Source organism: Danio rerio, chromosome 5 (assembly GCF_049306965.1).
Source record: "Danio rerio strain Tuebingen ecotype United States chromosome 5, GRCz12tu, whole genome shotgun sequence".
Lineage (NCBI taxonomy): Eukaryota > Metazoa > Chordata > Actinopteri > Cypriniformes > Danionidae > Danio > Danio rerio.
In genome coordinates this window covers 10,413,351-10,421,521 of record NC_133180.1, presented here as the reverse complement: position 1 = coordinate 10,421,521, position 8,171 = coordinate 10,413,351, and the positions used below count along the sequence as shown (strand labels likewise).

The window sequence follows — 8,171 nt, the reverse complement described above, 5'->3', positions numbered from 1 at the left end:
CACTGGTCGCTCACTTACCAAATCTGTAGAGAAAGGACAATCACCAGCAACTAGAGCCGCGTCTTTATGAAGAGAAGACTACAAGCAAATCCAGATTTCAGCGTTTGCAGATGAGAACAGCTCTCAGGTAAACAATAATCCTCCTTAGACACGTAAGTTATTGTTGTCGAGCGTCGCGTACACTGTTAATCCACACGTGATCCAGATAAGCTCTCACAGAGAGAAAATGAAAACGAAACTTAACTGCAGCAAACTATAAAAGCAAAACTTCACGCTTGTTTTGCCAACACAACATGGCGTCTTTGTGGTGTAAACACGGTGACACAAATGAATATTAATGAAGTTGCACAGTAGAGCGCGCTGATTGGTTTGAACCAAGCCTTACTCATGCATTAATGCAGCACACTGTAAGACGTAATAAGACTCACTCTGGCACAGACGCCCAGTCTGCACGCTGGATTACACGCTATTATGTCATGACCGTGACGCAGCTTCAAAAATTCGTTTCAAACAGGAAGTACGAATTTGCTTGAAATAACGCAAAAACAACCAATTTACACTTTTTAGTGAAATATAAGTGTCCTAATAGTGTTTTTAGCAGTGTGGGACACATATACGACTGTCAACAGCTCAAAAAATGTGTTTTGGTGTTTCGTGACCCTTTAAATGGATAGTTCACACATCTTTTACTCTCCTTCAACTGGTTCCAAACCTTTATGAGTTTCTTTCTTCGGTTAAACACAAAAAATGCTTTAAAGTCAGCTAAAAACCCCTAACAGTATTTGTTTTCATTTAGTACAGTCTATGGTTTACATATTTATTTAATTTTTTATTTTCAGTGCTTCAACAATATAACAGAAGGGCATTAATGAATTGGAAAGTTACACTCAAAATTGAAAGAATCAATTTACATTCACAATCTTTACATCAACATTAACAGGGACCGATATGTGCCTTTTTACAAGATTAAAATAAGTCTCTGAGGTCCCTATATGTGTAGTGTCAGCTCTAAATAATACACAATTATTGTTTTAAAACTCTTTGAAATTGTGACTTTTAGGCTTTGATCCTAATTGTGCCATTTTGGTGACTGTTGCTTTAAATTCAATTGACATGTTGCTTTTTTCAAAAGCGGGCGGAGCTAAAAACACCATAATCAGCATATAAGCAGATTCCAATGTTGCCAGATTGGGCGGTTTCCTCCCCAATTGTGCGGTTTTGAATTTGATTGTGAGGGTAAAAATGGCATTGGCATGTTAACAAAATTTGGCCGGTTTTAAAACGTGAATTTTATATCAAGACAAGAGAAGTTATATGCAACTTATTCAACAAAACATAACTGTGTGCTCCTACTCCATTCAGTTAGTAGTGACCAGTGCATAGCGCAAACCGCGTGGGCCCACTAGCAAAAGGAGGAGAAGGAAAGTTGTATCAAATTCTAACTTTCGGACAAATCTGACTCCGCTTCCTGTGTACACGAGTCACAAACAATGACTGTAAAAAATATGGACGACGCAACAGCACCTTTTCCCATTGAACGCATTGAGGGCAAAATATCCTCATGACGGGCACAAACTGTCGCAAAACACTGCTGAAATTGGAGCCAGCACATGCGCAGAAGGACATTCCCCGTGGAGCCAGAGGCGGAGCGAGGCGGAGCCGCGATTTCAAACTCCCACCCGCCCAAACTCTCTCACGTCAATCAACTGCGCCCCGGAAGTTCGCTGACTGCACTTTATATTTATTTATTTTTTACAGATCTTCAACGGTAAATACAATACAGATAACAACTAAAATTTCAGAACACACAATGATAAATTATACGTTATTTAACAGTAGTGACATATGGTTTTCATAATTATTTATAGTGTAAATAACGTTAGTGTTGTTTTAACAAAGTTAGCATCATAGTTTATAACGAGCAATTGTTTTTCTCAAACAATTATATATTTAAATTAACCTTTGCTTTAAATCTTATCTTCAGTTTAGAATCAGAAATGACATCAGCAGCCGTCACAGCCACCACTGAGGCCAAACGTAAGTATAAAGGAATAATGAAATAAGTTAATTGTAATAATTACATAACGTAATAAAATAATTATAATTGTAATTTTTGCGTGTTTGTACCTGTCATTTTCAGTTTGTCCGGATTCAGCCATAGCTGTATTTGGAATGTTCAATAAATGATTTAATCAGTGATTTTACAATAAGTGCATTTATTATAGCATACTACAATACACCAGATTAGTGTTGTCAAAACTAAATAATACTCCAGTATTTATCAGTTCACTATAGTTAATACTACAGTAAGTTAATACTACAGTATCCTGGTGCGCTAATTTATTTAAGTACAATGCACCTTACTACTGAAACGGTTCAAAAACACTATAGTATTTATTTACTATAAATTATTATAGTATTTTTCATGTGGTATATGCCCAATATAGATTAAAAACAGCTCAGCAAAATGTTTTATGCTGCCTTACCTTTACAAGGCCCTTGAATCCTGGAGATTTTCAGTGCTTAATGTATGACAGAGATATTCTAATTGATCATTACAAAATAAAGTTGAAAATAAAAACAGTGCTAAAATCAGTGCATGGTAAAGAATTGTTTATTATTTATTCTCCTGTGCTTAATTTGCAGCAAAAATAGATTGACTTTTCCAAAAGTAAATAAATAAAATATTATAACTACTTAATAAATAACATTTGGTCTTTAGTACTACCTTTGCCAACTAACAGTTAAAACAAGAAGTAATAAATACAATAACTGCTTAAATTACTGTTAATACAATCTGGCTTTTGGTAAAAAAAAAAAGTTAAACTCGCAGTAAAAAAGTAAAAAAGTTAAACTCGCAGCGGTTTATCATGACACTTTTATCGATCTTTTTCCCCACAATAGACAGCAAGAACAAACAGAAGCATTGTCTGATTGACAAGCAGCACCTAATTATGATAAATAGAATTTAAAACGCCAAATGAGATGAATTTATACCCTATTTTGAAAGTAAAACATACTCTAGGTAGTGTAATCTACACAGCATTAAGTGCAGTGTGTGGGTGAGAGGGGGCAGTGTTTATTTGATCCGGCAGTGTTGTGGTTCTGCGACTGGTAGAGTTGTTGTATGGTTAAAAATGATGACGGTTAAAGTAACTAGGTTATTCATTTCGATTTAAATAAATTAAAATGAAGTCAAATATTAATCAAATATTTTGGGTGGGTTTTGGACCACTTTTGGGCTGGAAAGATCGGCTAGCCTATATCTGGCAACACTGGCAAATTCAAAACAGCACTAACCTTATCTGTGTGAAAAACTGAAAAAGTCAAAAGAAGTGTGTAAGAAAAAGGCAGCTGAGACCACAGTGTTCATTTGTGCATCCTAAAACTCCACATTTATAATCCTTTTAGTCGCTTACATTATCGTCAGCAGGTGAAAAACTTATGGTGGATGACTGCTTCTAATGCCTAGTTCACACTAGAGGATTTTAAGCCTGATTTGAGCCCGATTTGGAAGTTAACGAGCTCGCCGACAGATCGGGCTGTGATCGGGAAGAAATCTGCGGGTGCTTGGCGCTCGCCGCTCATTATGTGTGAACTACTGAACAACGCATCAACGAGGCTCGCTGACGCGTCGCCGACACCTCGCAGACGGAAATACAACATTCAGCATGCTAAATATTCCAGAGCAGTCGGCCGACTCAACCCCACGTGTGGTCAGATGTAGTGACGAGCTACAGCCAATGAGAGAGCATATCAGCATGAGCTGAACGCCTGTGTGTTCAGGAGCTCAGCAGAAACATCTGTGATTGGTCAGAATGGGCATCGGTGCACTGGCTTCATTCTGCGTTAGCACAGACATGAGAGTAGGCTATATTAACAGTGGAACTAGAATTCTGTAACTATTAGAATTACCATACAGCTCATTCTGACCGTTCTCATATAAAACGCCATATTGTCACAACATATTTACATTCAAAGCTATTATTGAGATATTAAAATTAAGCTTTGAATGTCTGGCATCATATTTAATGACACCATTACCCTAAAAATACAATATTTTTTGGTAATACAGCCTAAAAATATGTAGTTAAGATACTAAAACACTTAAAGGTCTTGGCTTTCATTTTCACTTTCAAACAGGAGCTATTTCACAGCACAGAATATGCAGTTTTGAAAGATATCTGAAGTAAATTGATGTTTTTGCCATCAGAAAGTTTTGTTTATGTTAGCAGGAAGTTGCCAGGCAAGAAAATGCACACATATTTAAAGTCACAGTGAAAAGTATCAGACATGCATGCAGTCATTTTGACCAATATGGTAATTTAAGGCAGAAATGCTCAGTTCTTTACTGTTTTGTAATAAAAAAAAATAACAATGTCAGAAAGAAATACACTGATAGTTAGAAAACGGCAGGGTGTTATAAATATGTTAGTTTTATTTCAAAGAGTTATAAAATTACAAAAATTAAAAACTCTCTGTGTATCTATCCACTGGAACCTGCAGATGAGTGATTAATCCGCTGATAAAAGATGTTTTTAAATGCTTTCTCCAAAGCTTGAAAAGCTGTCAGTGATGTCATCAGCACACAAGCAGCCAATAGTGTTCAGCTTTTTCTGACGACTCCTCCCTCAAAATTTTATTGGCTGTGGTTTGGTAGCTTGAATGAGCTGATGGGGAATGAGATGTTGTCAGATCATGTAGTGTGTGACCCCCTCTTGTGGATCGTTCACGGAGTGTTGCGTAGTGTGAACACCACAGAGATCAAAAGACACAAAGTCAAGTCATGGAGTGTGAACAGCACAGCGATCTGCTGATGTTTAAAATCCTGTAGTGTGAACTAGGCTTAACTCAGCGCTTTTTATGCTAATGAGGAGGAGATCGTCACCAATGGGCGGGGCTTTCCTCGCTACTTACTTTTACAAAGGGAGAATGTCAAAAGTTTCTGCATACTGTTTTTATCTAGTTTGATTATATATATTTTTTTACCATTGGAGACTAAATTTACACACTGCCACACAACTGTGCTTAAACCTGTTATTAAAGTGTGTTGTTCTTGTTGTTTTTTTTTTGTAAAATAAAATTTTACTAATTATTAATTAATAATATTAATAATAAAATTACATAAATAGATAAATGAATAAAGAAAAAAGCTGGTAGGGAAGTTGCAGGTCTCACAATATGAAACTACTCTGGTTTATATGCACACATGAGCTGCTGTTACTAGAGAGATTCCTACAGCGTCACGTGACCATATTTAGTCAGTCAGTCCAGGAAAGGAAGAATCAAGGGAGAAAAACTGCGTGCTGGCGACCAATAACACACTCAAAAAGCAGGTAAAACATCGACATATGGTTGAAACGACTCACTAGATATCTCATACCGCTCTCATTATGAGCTTTTCTCGTCCAATAACGTGGCTTTCACAGTTTTTCGCTAGTAACAGGTCAGCATTTGATGGTTTCACGTCAGGCTCAGCTCGAGCATTGTGTCGAGAATGACAAAGACTGTATTATAAGTCATGCTGACTCTATTTCCACATGATGTACTTACGAAAATGCATCATTTGATCACTTTAGTGGCTTTGATACTGTTATGTTAGCTTGTAACGCCTTCATGGTCGTCAAGTCATGTTTGTTTTGCTACACATGCGATCTGACCGACTGTATTCTGCAGTATTGTGATGCTCACTTGAAATGTGGTGTTCAATTCAAGTAAAGTTGGTTTTATATTAAGTTAACACATTCAGACTTTCTCCTTAATGCAATTTCAGAAAGTATTAGTTGCAAATTCTAAAGAGGGAAATCATATTAGCAACCATTGACTGAAGTACAACATTGTATACAGTCAATCAAATGGTGCCAATGTGGTGTTGAAGTCCTATTTACATGCTATTTCAGACCGAATATTCAAAGTACAGTAAGTCACAAGTTGTCACTGTTCATAAAATTGTATAATTGTAAAATTGTAAAATTAATTGTTCATACATGGTATTTTGAGGTAAAGAAGATTTTATATTTGCACTTTCAGACTTTCTCCTTAACAATATCATTTCATAAAAGGTATTAGTTAAAAATCTCTAAATAGGGAAATCATATTAGCAACCAATGACTATCAAAGTATAAAACTTGTTCACAGTCCGTTAAATAGTGCTATTGTTGTTTTGAAGTCATACTTGCATGCTATTTCAACACCGAATATTCAAAGTACAGTAAGCCACAAGTTGTAACTGTTCAAAAATGAACCATGGTGCTAATATAAAACCAACTTTACCTCAATTGATCCTTATATGTGATCTGCAGTCTAACATTAGTATAAAACTGATGTCTGGTTCATTAAAACTCAGTAAGCCTTATTGGGTCACTAACTGTTTTAATTTTGCTGTGACAGCAGAACCAAATAATCTTACCATGGTATTTTAAGGTAAAGTTGGTTTTATATTCGCACATTCATTCAGTGATAGCTTGCAACATGCTCCCTATATTGTTTACCTTGGTACTTTGAATATTTGGTTTGAAATCACATGCAAGTTTGACTTGAAAACAACTTTAACACTTTATTTGCCTGTGAACACTGTTGTACTTCAATAGTCTTTAGCTGCTAATTTAATTTCTATATTTAGAATTGGCAGAATATTTTTGTAAAAGTATATTAAGGAAAAAGAGTGAATGTTTTAATAGTATAAAACCAACTTTACCTCAATGCATGTTTTTTGATGCTGACATGGTGCTTTAAATGAAGAAATGCCTTGATCAGTAATCAGGGTAAAAACTTTGGTACATTGACATGGCACTAAAATGACTGTACCATGCTTTTTTACATGCTGTGGTAAAGTTGGTTTTATATTTGCACATTCGTTCAGTGACAACTTGTAACATGCTCTCTATATTTTTTTACCATTGTACTTTGAATACTGGGTCTGAAATTAAGTGTAAGTATGACTTGAAAACAAAATTAGCATTATTTAATTGTCTGTAAACACTGTTGTACTTTGATAGTCATTGGCTGCTAATATAATTTCTCTATTTAAAATTAGCAAATATTATTTTAGTGGAAATATATTAAGGAGAAAGTGCAAATGTGTTAATATAAAACCAACTTTACTTCAATTCATGGTATTTTCATGCTGACATGGCGCTTTAAATGAAGAAATACCTTGATCAGAAATCAGGGTAAAAACTTTGGTACATTGACATGGCACTAAAATGCCTGCACCATGCTTTTTTCATAATTGAGGTAAAGTTGGTTTTATATTCGCACATTCAGACTAGGCCTGTCACATTAATCAATATAATGAATTATCATGCAATACTTGGAGATGACCTCAATATTTTTTGCCATTGCAAATATAATTACAAATTCACAAATAAACTTAAAACCATTTTACAATCACATTTACATTCTACCTCACCGGTGTCAAAGTTTTTAATTTGACATTTACCCAAGACATTCGATAGCATATATTTACAATTATTTTTTTAGGGGTTTTCACCTTTATTGACAGGACAATGGAGATTTACAGACAGGAAAATATGGGGAACAGAGAAAGGGGTAGGATCGGCAAAGGTCCTCGAGCCGGGAATCGAACTTGGGTCGCCACGAGCACCTGGGTGCTATATGTCAACGCACTAATCACTAGGCTATTGGCACCGACATTCAATAACATATATAAAAGGACGTTTACCTTTTTAACAACAAATTATAGAATCTAAATAACCTTAGGAATGAAGTGTTTACGGCTATTAGCAATGTTATGCTATTATATAATCCGTGGCTTAAAATGATCTCAAAATAACAATAATATCCTTTATCGCAAAAGTTTCTGTGACAATATATTGCACAACAAAAAACCCCTAATTCAAGCCTAATTTAAGCCTAATTCAGACTTTTCCCTTAATATTATAATTTCAGAAAAGTACGAAAATTGTAAAAATTTGAAATAGGGACATTTTATTCACAGCCGATGACTATCAAAGTACAATATTGGTCTCGGTCAGTTAAATGTTGCTAATGTTGTTTTGAAGTCAAACTTGCATTTCAGACTGAATATTCAAAGTAGCATGGCAAACAATATAAGGAGCATGTCACAAGTTGTCACTGTTCAAAAATGAACAAATGTGCGAATATAAAACCAACTTTACCTCAACTTTAACTCTTTTTATATACCAGCA

The 8,171-nt window shown here is 35.2% G+C and overlaps 1 protein-coding gene across 2 annotated transcripts in view; it reads left to right on the top strand.

Moving 5' to 3' along the window:
• Positions 1-5,263: 5,263 nt before the first annotated feature.
• Positions 5,264-8,171, top strand: part of sh2b3 (SH2B adaptor protein 3) — a 138,567-nt gene continuing 135,659 nt past the window's right edge. For both annotated transcript variants that reach the window (XM_073951971.1, XM_017356229.4), the window contains exon 1: positions 5,264-5,336. The gene's annotated coding sequence lies outside the window, so the exon portion shown is untranslated. The remainder of the gene's footprint in view (positions 5,337-8,171) is intronic.